Source organism: Sander vitreus, unplaced genomic scaffold (genome assembly GCF_031162955.1).
Source record: "Sander vitreus isolate 19-12246 unplaced genomic scaffold, sanVit1 ctg262_0, whole genome shotgun sequence".
Classification (NCBI taxonomy): domain Eukaryota; kingdom Metazoa; phylum Chordata; class Actinopteri; order Perciformes; family Percidae; genus Sander; species Sander vitreus.
The window spans coordinates 53,143-66,404 of NW_027595428.1; positions in this window are offsets into that span (position 1 = coordinate 53,143).

Here is a 13,262-nt window from a genome sequence, read left to right on the forward strand (position 1 = left end):
CCTCTCATTCCACCTGCTCTGGTGTATCCCCCTCTCATTCCCCCTGCTCTGGCGTTTCCCCCTCTCATTCCCCCTGCTCTGGTGTTTCCCCCTCTCATTCCACCTGCTCTGGTGTATCCCCCTCTCATTCCCCCTGCTCTGGCGTTTCCCCCTCTCATTACCCCTGCTCTGGCATTTCCTAGCCCCTTTCCTAGACATTTGGAAACACTTCTGACCTGTTTTGGTTTGGAATCTGTGGTGTTGTGTTTCAGTCTCAACGGCTCCAAATGGAGACCTTTGGCAACACCGACACTGACGGCAATGTTTCTCCTCCTGATTGGGTCTTAACGGTCACGACGTCTCATTCTCTGAGACTAAAGCTACTAACATTACCATGGTAACTACCAGCAGTGGGCGGAGTCTCCACACTGCCTCCTGTTTATGTCCAGTATACCAGGATATTGATCAGATATGAGGTTTGGGTGTGTTAGTTTAAACAGAGATTAGTTCTTCTACTGGAGATAAAAATGTTTAAAAACCAAAACGTGGCGCTGGAGATGGAGCCTGAGGCCACCATTTTCTGGGATGCCGCCATCTGAAGCAACACACACTGTGATGATGATGATGATGATGATGATGATGATGATGATGATGATAATCATGATGATGATGATGATGACGATAAAGCCATCCAACCACGTCCAACACATTCACAGCTGTTTAAATGTTTACAAACTGTTATCCTGTCGTTGTTAGGTTGACAGGTTAGTCTGATAGAAGTTGATGAATTAACGTCATTACTTTAGTTTAAGTAAAGCAGTTGTTGATTATTAATTAGGCTGTCATGTGACTTTGAATAACTGACAAAAACAATGACGCCTTCAAAATAAAAGCACTATGAAGAAAGAATTTACATCAAAGAAAAGCAAAGAAATACATTTTCTATAATTATAATTACTCAGAGTCAAACTGACTTCATATTATTCCATCTGTCAACTAATAAAATAAAACAGTCCTTTCACTACATGAAGCTCAGAAAACAGCTGGCTCCAGATGTTGAGACGCTGTCAATGAAATAATGACAGAAAATCAGAAGTGGTGAACTTTTTATTTATTGATGAGGCTGAAAAATGTATTAAAAAAACACAAATCTTTTAGCCGACATCAACAATCAACACACACACTTTAAAACACACACACACACACACACAAATACACAAACATACACACACAGATACACACACACACACACACATACACACACAGATACACACACACACACACACACACACACATACACACTGCTGTCCAATCAGAGAGCAGGGAGACATGGCCTACAGGCATCATTATTTTTCTAGCTAAAAAAGATTCAGATGTTTTCTAAAGTCTGACAGTCGTGTAGCAGAACTCTGTAAAAAGAAAAAAGATTTATAAACTGTTTGAAAAAATGACCTGAATCTGTCAATCAAACATGTTTTTATATTTCAAAGATAATCTGTGATGCTCATCTGTGTGTGGAAGAGTAAGTGGTAAGTGATGTTTTTATATTTAAAAGAACTTTTAACATAATGAAAAAAAATAACTATTTTAAAATGAGAATATTTTGGCATGTTGTTGCTGGTTTGCTTTCATCTATTGTCCCAAAAACACAGACTGTTTACCTCCAGTCAATCTCCACAGCCCTATCTGGAGTAAGCTACTTTACAGATGCATTCTGGGATGGGAGACTACTCTTTCGGTGCATGTCATAGCCCTTAAATGGCCTCCTCGACTCCTCCTCTTGCCTCCCTTCCTCTTAGTGTCCTAGTCCCTCCCACAAAGGAGGCACAGGAGAGACACGAGGAAATCATTGGAGGAGAGAAGAACCGAGGAAATCACGGAGGAGAGAGGAACCGAGGAAATCACGGGAGGAAATCATGGGAGGAGAGAGGAACCGAGGAAATCACTGGAGGAGAGAGGAACTGAGGAAAACACTGGAGGAGAGAGGAACAGAGGAAATCACGGGAGGAGAGTTAGAAACTCCTTCAACTGCAAGGCTTCCAGGAAGGCTGCTCTCTCTATCTTCGCCTATACCTCCTCAATGATCCCTCCTCTCCAATACCACCTCTCCTATATCTCCTCGATGATCCCTCCTCCTACACTTGAGTTCATCACCAGTTTATCACCAGTTCATCTCCAGTTTATCACCAGTTCATCACCAGTTTATCAGAAGTTCATCACCAGTTTATTAACAGTTTATATCCAGTTCATCTCCAGTTCATCTCCAGTTCATCACGAGTTTATCTCCAGTTTATCTCCTGTTTCATCTCTAGTTCATCACCAGTTCATCTCCAGATTATCACCAGTTAATCACCAGTTCATCTCCAGTTTATCACCATTTTATCTCCAGTTTATAAACAGTTTATCACCAGTTTATTTCCAGTTTATATCTAGTTTATCACCAGTTTATCTCCAGTTTATCAACTGTTTATTATCAGTTTATCACCAGTTTATCACCAGTACATCTCCAGTTTATCACCAGTTTATCTCCAGGTTATCTCCAGTTCATCACCAGTGTATTACCAGTTTATCACCAGTTTATCGCCAGTTCATCACCAGTTTATATCCAGTTTATCACCAGTTTATTACCAGTTTATCTCCAGTTCATCTCGAGTTTATCTCCAGTTCATCACCACTTCATCACCAGTTTATATACATTTTATCACCAGTTTATTACCAGTTTTTCAACAGTTCATCTCCAGTTTATCTCCGGTTTATCGTCAGTTTGTCTCCAGTTCGTCACAAGTTTATATCCAATTCATCTCCAGTTTATCTCCAATTCATCTCCAGTTCATCTCCAGTTCATCATCAGTTTATTAACAGTTTATCAACAGTTCATCTCTAGATTATTACCAGTTTATCAACATTTCATCACCAGTTAATCTCCAGTTTATCAACAGTTCATCACAAGTTAATCTCCAGTTTATCACCAGTTTATCTCCAGTTTATCTCCAGTTTATCACCAGTTTATCTCCAGGTTATCTCCAGGTTATCACCAGTTCATCACCACTTTATCACCAGTTCATCTCCATTTTATCTCCATTTTATCTCCAGTTTATCAACAGTTTATCACCAGTTTATCTCCAGTTCATCACCAGTTTATCAGCAGTTCATCACCAGTTTGTCACCGGTTTATTACCAGTTTATATCCAGTTCATCTCAAGTTTATCACCAGTTAATCACCACTTTATCACCAGTTCATCTCCAGTTTATCTCCAGTTTATCTCCAGTTTATCAACAGTTTATCACCAGTTTATCTCCAGTTTATCACCAGTTCATCTCCAGTTTATCACCATTTTATCTCCAGTTTATAAAAAGTTTATCACCAGTTCATCTCAGTTCATCTCCAGTTCATCACCAGTTTATCTCCAGTTTATCACCTGTTTATTATCAGTTTTTCAACAGTTTATCTCCAGTTTATCTCCGGTTTATCGTCAGTTTATCTCCAGTTCATCACAAGTTTATATCCAATTCATCTCCAGTTTATCTCCAGTTCATCTCCAATTCATCTCCAGTTCATCACCAGTTTATTAACAGTTCATCAACAGTTCATCTCTAGATTATTACCAGTTTATCAACAGTTCATCACAAGTTAATCTCCAGTTTATCACCAGTTTATCTCCAGTTTATCTCCAGTTTATCTCCAGTTTATCTCCAGGTTATCTCCAGGTTATCACCAGTTCATCACCACTTTATCACCAGCTCATCTCCAGATTATCTCTAGTTCATCACCAGTGTATTACCAGTTTATCACCAGTTTATCTCCAGTTCATCACCAGTTTATCACCAGTTTATTACCAGTTTATATCCAGTTCATCTCAAGTTTATCTCCAGTTCATCACAAGTTTATCACCGGTTCATCTCCAGTTATCACCAGTTTATAAACAGTTTTTCAACAGTTAATCTCCAGTTTATCTCCGTTTTATTGTCAGTTCATCTCCAGTTTATCACCATTTTATCACAAATTCATCACCAGTTCATCTGTAGTTTATTACCAGTTTATCAACAGTTCATCACCAGTTTATCTCCAGTTCATCAACGGTTTATCACCAGTTTATCTCCAGGTTATCACCTGTTTGTCTCCATTTTATCACCAGTTCATCAACAGTTTATCACCAGTTAAGCTCCAGTTTGTCGCAAGTTTATCACCAGTTTATCTCCCATTTATCACGAGTTCATCTGTAGTTTATTACCAGTTAAGCTCCAGTTTGTCGCAAGTTTATCACCAGATTATCACCCGTTTATCACCATTTCATCTGTAGTTCATTACTTGTTTATCAACAGTTCATCACCAGTTCAACTCCAGTTCATCTCCAGTTTATCACCAGTTTATCAACAGTTTATCAACAGTTCAGCTCTAGATTATTACCAGTTTATCAACATTTCATCACCAGTTAATCTCCAGTTTATCTCCAGTTTATCTCCAATTTATCACCAGTTTATCACCAGTTTATCTCCAGTTTATCTCCAATTCATCACCAGTTTATCACCAGTTCATCTCCAGTTTATCATCAGTTTGTCACCAGTTTAACCCTAGTTCATCTCCAGTTTATCTCCAGTTCATCACCAGTTCATCACAAGTTTATATCCAGTTTATCACCAGTTTATTCCCAGTTTTTCAACAGTTCATCTCCAGTTTATCTCCGGTTTATCGTCAGTTCATCTCCAGTTTATCACCAGTTTATCTCCATTTTATCTCCATTTCATCAACAGTTTATCACCAGTTCATCTCTCGTTTATCACCAGTTCATCTCCAGTTTATCACCAGTTCATCACCAGTTCATCACCAGTTCATCTCTAGTGTATTAGAAGTTTATCACCAGTTTATTACCAGTTTATCACAAGTTTATCACCAGTTTATTGTCAGTTCATCTTCAGTTTATCACCAGTTCATCTCTAGTTTATAACCAGTTCATCAACAGTTCATCACCAGTTCATCTCTAGTTTATAACCAGTTCATCAACAGTTCATCACCAGTTCATCTCCAGTTCATCTCCAGTTTATCACGAGTTTACAACCAGTTTATCACCCTTTTTTAACCAGTTCATCTGTAGTTCATTACTAATTTATCAACAGTTCATCACCAGTTAATCTCCAGTTCATCTTGAGTTTATCACCGGTTTATCACCAGTTCACCTCTAGATTATTACCAGTTTATCAACAGTTCATCACCAGTTAATCTCCAGTTCATCTCCAGTTTATCTCCAGTTTATCTCCAGTTTATTACCAGTTTATCACCAGCTTATCACCAGTTTATCACCCATTTATTACCAGTTCATCTCTACTTCATAACAAGTTCATCAGCAGTTCATCAACAGTTCATTTCCAATTCATCTCCAGTTCATCTCCTGTTTATCTCCAGTTTATCACCAGTTTATCATCGGTGTATCACCAGTTCATCTCTAGTTAATTACCAGTTACTCTCCAGTTCATCACCAGTTTATCTGCAGTTTATCTCCAGTTCATTCCAGTTCATCACCATCTTATCACCAGTTCATCTCCAGTTTGTCTCCAGTTTATCTCGAGTTCATCACCAGTTCATCACCAGTTTATCTCCAGTTTATGTCCAGTTCATCTTCAGTTCATCTCCAGTTCATCAACAGTTTCTCTCCAGTTCATCATCAGTTTATTACCAGTTTATTAACAGTTCATCTCCACTTCATCTCAAGTTTATCGTCAGTTCATCACCATTTCATCACCAGTTCATGTCCAGTTTATCTCCAGTTCATCTCCAGTTCATCCCAGTTTATCATCATTTCATCACCAGTTCATCACCAGTTACTTTCCAGTTCATCACCGGTTTATCGCCAGTTCATCGCCAGTTTATCACCCGTTCATCTCTAGTTTACTACCGGTTCATCACCAGTTCTTCTCCAGTTTATCACCAGTTCATCACCAATTCATTTCCAGTTCATCTCCAGTTCATCTTCAATTCATCACAAGTTCATCACCAGTTTCTCTTTAGTTTATCACCGGATTATCACCAGTTTATCTCCAGTTTATCACCAGTTCATTTCCATTTCATATCCAGTTTACCTCCAGTTTATCACCAGTTTATCAAGAGTTTATCACCAGTTCATGTCTAGTTTATTACCAGTTACTGTCTAGTTCATCACCAGTTACTCTCCAGTTCATCACCAGTTTATCTCCAGTTTATCTCCAGTTCATCCCAGTTCATCACCATTTTATCACCAGTTCATTCCCAGTTTGTCTCCAGTTTATCTTCAGTTTATCGCCATTTTATCACCAGTTTATCCCCAGTTCATCTCTAGTGTATTACCAGTTTATCACCAGTTTATTACCAGTTTATCACAAGTTTTTCTCCAGTTTATCTCCAGTTTATCACTATTTTATCACCAGTTTATCTTCAGTTTATCTCCAGTTCATCTTCAGTTCATCTCCAGTTCATCAACAGTTTCTCTCCAGTTCATCATCAGTTTATTACCAGTTTATTACCAGTTCATCTCCACTTCATCTCCAGTTTATCGTCAGTTCATCACCATTTCATCACCAGTTCATGTCCAGTTTATCTCCAGTTTATCTCCAGGTCATCAGCAGTTCATCACCAGTTTCTCTCCAGTTTATCAACGGATTATCACCAGTTCATCACCAGTTTATCACCAGTTCATCTCTAGTTTTTTACCGGTTCATCACCAGTTCATATCCAGTTTATCACCAGTTCATCACCAGTTCATTTCCAGTTCATCTCCAGTTCATCTTCATTTCATCACCAGTTTCTCTCCAGTTTATCACCGGATTATCACCAGTTTATCTACAGTTTATCACCAGTTCATTTCCAGTTCATCTCCAGTTTACCTCCAGTTTATCACCAGTTTATCAAGAGTTTATCACCAGTTCATCTCTAGTTAATTACCAGTTACTCTCCAGTTCATCACCAGTTTATCTCCAGTTTATCTCCAGTTCATCCCAGTTCATCACCATTTTATCACCAGTTCATCTCCAGTTTGTCTCCAGTTTATCTCTAGTTCATCACCAGTTCATCACCAGTTTATCTTCAGTTTATCGCCATTTTATCACCAGTTTATGACCAGTTCATCTCTAGTGTATTTCCAGTTTATCACCAGTTTATTACCAGTTTATCACAAGTTCTTCTCCAGTTCATCACCAGTTCATCACCACTTCATCTCCAGTTCATCTCCATTTTATCACTATTTTATCACCAGTTTATCTTCAGTTTAGTACAATTTTATCGGCAGTTTATCTCCTATTTATCATCAGTTCATCTCCAGTATATCACCATTTTATCTCCATTTCATAACCAATTATTCTCCAATTCATCTCTAGTTCATCACCAGTTTATCTCCAGTTTATGTCCAGTTCATCTTCAGTTCATCTTCAGTTCATCAACAGTTACTCTGTTCATCACCAGTTACTCTCAGTTATCAACAGTTCATCACCAGTTTATCACCAGTTCATCACCAGTTTTTCACCTTTTTAACTCCAGTTTATCACCAGTTTATTACTAGTTCATCACCAGTTCATCTCCAGTTCATCACCAGTTCATCACCAATTCATCAGCAATTTATCTCGAGTTTATCACCAGTTTATCTACAGTTCAGCACCGGTTTATCTCCAGTTCATCACCAGTTTATCACCAGTTTATCTCCAGTTCAGCACCGGTTTATCTCCATTTTATCACCAGTTCATCACCAGTTTATCTCCAGTTTTTCACCAGTTTATCTCGAGGTTATCTCCAGTTTATCACCAGTTTATCACCAGTTTATCGCCAGTTTATCTCCAGTTTATCTCCAGTTTATCACCAGTTTATCAACCGTTTATCACCAGTTCATCTCTAGTTTATCACCAGTTTATCTCCAGTTTATTACAAGTTTATCGCCAGTTTATCTTCTGTTTATCACCAGTTCATCTCCAGTTCATCTCCAGTTTATCACCATTTTATCTCCAGTTTATAACCAGTTTATCTCCAGTTCATCTCCAGTTCATCCCATTTCATCACCATTTCATCACCAGTTTATCTCCAGTTTATCTCCAGTTCATCACCAGTTTATCACCATTTGATCACCAGTTTATCACCCATTTATCACCAGTTCATGTCTAGTTCATAACCAGTTTATCAACAGTTCATCTCCAGTTTATCACCATTTTATCTCCAGTTTATAACCAGTTTATCTCCAGTTTATCTCTAGTTCATCAACAGTTCATCACCAGTTTCTCTCCAGTTTATCACCGGTTTATCACCAGTTCATCGCCAGTTTACCACCAGTTTCTCTGCAGTTTGTTACCGGTTAATTACCAGTTCATCTCCAGTTCATCACCAGTTCATCACCCGTTTATCACCACTTCATCTCTAGTTTATCACCAGTTTATCTGCAGTTTATCACCAGTTTATCAACAGTTTATCACCAGTTCATCGCCAGTTCATCTCCTGTTCATCACCAGTTACTCTCCAGTTCATCACCAGTTTATCTCCAGGTTATCACCAGTTTATCACCAGTTTATCTCTAATTTGTTACCAGTTCATCTCTAGTTCATCACCAGTTTATCACCAGTTTATCACCAGTTCATCTCTAGTTTATTACCAATTCATCAACAGTTCATCACCAGTTCATCTCTAGTTAATTACCAGTTACTCTCCAGTTCATCACCAGTTGATCTCCAGTTCATCACCAGTTACTCTCCAGTTCATCACCAGTTTATCTCCAGTTTATCTCCAGTTCATCCCAGTTCATCACCATTTTATCACCAGTTCATCTCCAGTTTGTCTCCAGTTTATCTCTAGTTCATCACCAGTTCATCACCAGTTTATTTTCAGTTTATCGCCATTTTATCACCAGTTTATGACCAGTTCATCTCTAGTGTATTTCCAGTTTATCACCAGTTTATTACCAGTTTATCACAAGTTCTTCTCCAGTTCATCACCAGTTCATCACCAGTTTATCTCCAGTTTATCATCAGTTTATTACCAGTTTATCTACAGTTCAGCACCGGTTTATCTCCAGTTCATCACCAGTTCATCACCAGTTTATCTCCAGTTTATCATCAGTTTATTACCAGTTTATTACCAGTTCATCTCCAGTTTATCTCCAGTTTATGGTCAGTTTATCACCAGTTTATCTCCAGTTTATCTCCATTTTATCACTATTTTATCACCAGTTTATCTTCAGTTTAGTACAATTTTATCGGCAGTTTATCTCCTATTTATCATCAGTTCATCTCCAGTATATCACCATTTTATCTCCATTTCATAACCAATTTTTCTCCAATTCATCTCTAGTTCATCACCAGTTTATCTCCAGTTTATGTCCAGTTCATCTTCAGTTCATCTTCAGTTCATCAACAGTTACTCTGTTCATCACCAGTTACTCTCAGTTATCAACAGTTCATCACCAGTTTATCACCAGTTCATCACCAGTTTATCAGAAGTTCATCACCAGTTTATTACTAGTTCATCACCAGTTCATCTCCAGTTCATCAGCAGTTCATCACCAATTCATCAGCAATTTATCTCGAGTTTATCACCAGTTTATTACCAGTTTATCTACAGTTCAGCACCGGTTTATCTCCAGTTCATCACCAGTTTATCACCAGTTTATCTCCAGTTCAGCACCGGTTTATCTCCATTTTATCACCAGTTCATCACCAGTTTATCTCCAGTTTTTCACCAGTTTATCTCGAGGTTATCTCCAGTTTATCACCAGTTTATCACCAGTTTATCGCCAGTTTATCTCCAGTTTATCTCCAGTTTATCACCAGTTTATCAACCGTTTATCACCAGTTCATCTCTAGTTTATCACCAGTTTATCTCCAGTTTATTACAAGTTTATCGCCAGTTTATCTTCTGTTTATCACCAGTTCATCTCCAGTTCATCTCCAGTTTATCACCATTTTATCTCCAGTTTATAACCAGTTTATCTCCAGTTTATCTCTAGTTCATCACCAGTTTATCTCCAGTTCATCTCCAGTTCATCCCATTTCATCACCATTTCATCACCAGTTTATCTCCAGTTTATCTCCAGTTCATCACCAGTTTATCACCATTTGATCACCAGTTTATCACCCATTTATCACCAGTTCATGTCTAGTTCATAACCAGTTTATCAACAGTTCATCTCCAGTTTATCACCATTTTATCTCCAGTTTATAACCAGTTTATCTCCAGTTTATCTCTAGTTCATCAACAGTTCATCACCAGTTTCTCTCCAGTTTATCACCGGTTTATCACCAGTTCATCGCCAGTTTATCACCAGTTTCTCTGCAGTTTGTTACCGGTTAATTACCAGTTCATCTCCAGTTCATCACCAGTTCATCACCCGTTTATCACCACTTCATCTCTAGTTTATCACCAGTTTATCTGCAGTTTATCACCAGTTTATCAACAGTTTATCAACAGTTCATCTCCAGTTCATCTCCTGTTCATCACCAGTTACTCTCCAGTTCATCACCAGTTTATCTCCAGGTTATCACCAGTTTATCACCAGTTTATCTCTAATTTGTTACCAGTTCATCTCTAGTTCATCACCAGTTTATCACCAGTTTATCACCAGTTCATCTCCAGTTTATCACCAGTTTATCTCAGGTTCATCTCCAGTTTGTCTCCAGTTTATCACCAGTTCATCACCAGTTCATCTCTAGTTTATTACCAATTCATCAACAGTTCATCACCAGTTTTTCATCAGTTCATCACCAGTTTATTTCCAGTTTATCACCGGTTTATCACCAGTTTATCACTACTTCATCACCAGTTCATCTCCAGTTCATCTCCATTTCATCTCAGTTTAACTCTAGTTTATTGATCCTGACAGAAACCTTACTGTGAGTTTTTGGGGCAGTGGATGAAATGTGTCTGCAGATAGAAAAGACTCTATGATGCACTATTTAGATGTGTTGATGATGTGTGTGAACTGAGTGATTAGCATGATTCTGAAGCAAAGCATTCTGGGATATGGTGGTGTGTAAATTATTCTAAAGCAATGCATTCTGGGATACGGTGGTGTGTAAATGAATGAGCACACTTCAGTTAAACTGACGATGTTCACAAACAACTTTCTTTGTTTCTTCTTCGTCTCATTAAAATGAGATCAGCTGTGATATCTGTGTTCATTTTCTGAAATAACGTGATGATGAGACACAAGCCTGTGTCTCTGTCTCTCTGTCTGTCTGTCTGCCTGCTTGCCTGCCTGTCTGTCTGTCTGCCTGTCTGTCTGTCTGTCTGCCTGCCTGTCTGTCTGTCTGTCTGTCTGTCAGCCTTCCTGCCTGCCTGCCTGTCTGCTTGCCTGCCTGCCTGTCTGTCTGTCTGTCTGCCACATGTTAGCCTGTCTACCTGCCTGTCTGTCTGCCTGCCTGTCTGCCTGTCTGTCTGTCTGTCTGTCTGTCTGTCTGTCTGTCTGTCTTTCTGTCTGTCTTTCTGTTATTCTGTCTGTCTGTCTGTCTTTCTGTCTGCCGCATGTCTGCCTGCCTGTCTGCCTGTCTGTCTGTCTGTCTCTCTGTCTGTCTGTCTTTCTCTCAGGATGTCTGTCTGTCTGTCTCTCAGGATGCAAGGGCGCATGAGCACACCTGTAAGAGTTGGCGTCGTGTTTGTCTTGTATACGTCGTAAAGTGTGTCAAGTTTTGTCTAAAGTTTGTCTAAGCCTTCCTACCATGCATCTATTTTCTAACCAAAGGTGTTAACCTAAAAGTGGAACCTTTCTACCTGGTTGTAACATGGATTCTATCGTGTCTGAACACAGTACAGCAGAGATCAGTTGCTGGGAACCTGACTAGTGTATCAGATGTAATCTTAAACTTACCAGACTGTATACGAAAGGATCACAGGCCTGGATCCTCGACGTGGCAAAGAAACAAGAGGGGAAGACGTGGAGGCGTCAGACTATGCCTGAGAAAGCAGGGTATGGGACGGGTCCCCCTGCCCACGATGATAATGGGGAATGTGCAATCCCTTAGAAATAAGGTCGATGAACTCCAGGGAAATGTCCAGCTACAGAAGGACTTAAGGGAATGCTGCGTCTTGGTCTTCACGGAGACCTGGTTGTCCAACCGGGACATGGACTGAGACCGATGGATTGACAGCTTTGGATTGCCTGTTCGGATGGACCGGGAGGCCAGTGCATCGAGAAAGACACTTGGTGGCGGGGTATGTGTGTACTTTAATATACGTTATTGTACCTCTGTGACTGTTAGAGAAAAAAATCTGCTGGCCCGATATCGAGCTCCTGTCTGTGTCACTGCACCCATTTTATCTGCCACGGTACATAACCCGAGGGCAAATGCCACCATCGCGTGCACTGTGATTTCTGACGTAGTGCAAAAACTACAGTCACTCTGCCCAAACGCGCCAAACTTTATATCTATTCTTTTTGACCTGTCGCTCTTACTTAAGATTTGGAAAAATTGATAAGGTCACAGGACCACTGAATCAGATCCCATGCAATTTGCCTAAACACCTTGAGGGAAGTGGGTCCCATGCACAAATTATTTTTATTGATTTTTCATCTGCTTTTAATACAATTCAACCTAATCTTTTAGCTAACCGCCTCGTTGAGCAATTTGATTTTCGTCCTAATCTTGTTGGTTGGATTTTTGATTTTTTGACAAACAGGACACAGAGAGTAAGGGTGAACGGAGCTCTGTCTGGTCAGCTTTGCTCTTCTGCTCTTCACCACAGGGGTGCGTGCTCTCCCCCCTCCTGTTCATCCTATATACGAACACGTGTCAGAGCAAATATGTAACTAAGACCATCATTAAATATGCGGACGACTCTGTCATAGTAAGTCTGCTCCATAAAAATGACAGAGGTCATGGTCCAATAATTGGACCACAAATCGGCCATAAATCTTCTCCTACACCCCCTGCTCCCCCCGCCCCCCAACTACAGACCCTCATATTTACAGCCCCCCTCCCACAGAATAGTCCCAATGTCCCTGATATAAGCTACTATTGAGAAATTTGGTTTTGGCGCTTTTTGGCACCACCTAAAGGCCCAAAACTGCACTGTGTATCATAAAGAGCTGAGATGCATACCATAACCCTCAAATTACCTCCTCGACTCCTCCAGTTGCCTCCCTTCCTCATGTCTTAGTCCCTCACGAGGAGGCTCGGGAGAGACGCCAGGAAAAACACTTTATTCAACGGATGTGATCAAAAATAAAGATAAACAAAAAGGTATCCTTAAACTACGCTGGAATCTCCCAAATCTGCCCTGGTGCTGAAACAGACTTTCTTAAAAGTAAAAATACAATCAGTGGTCAGAGAACTTGTTGCTCCGC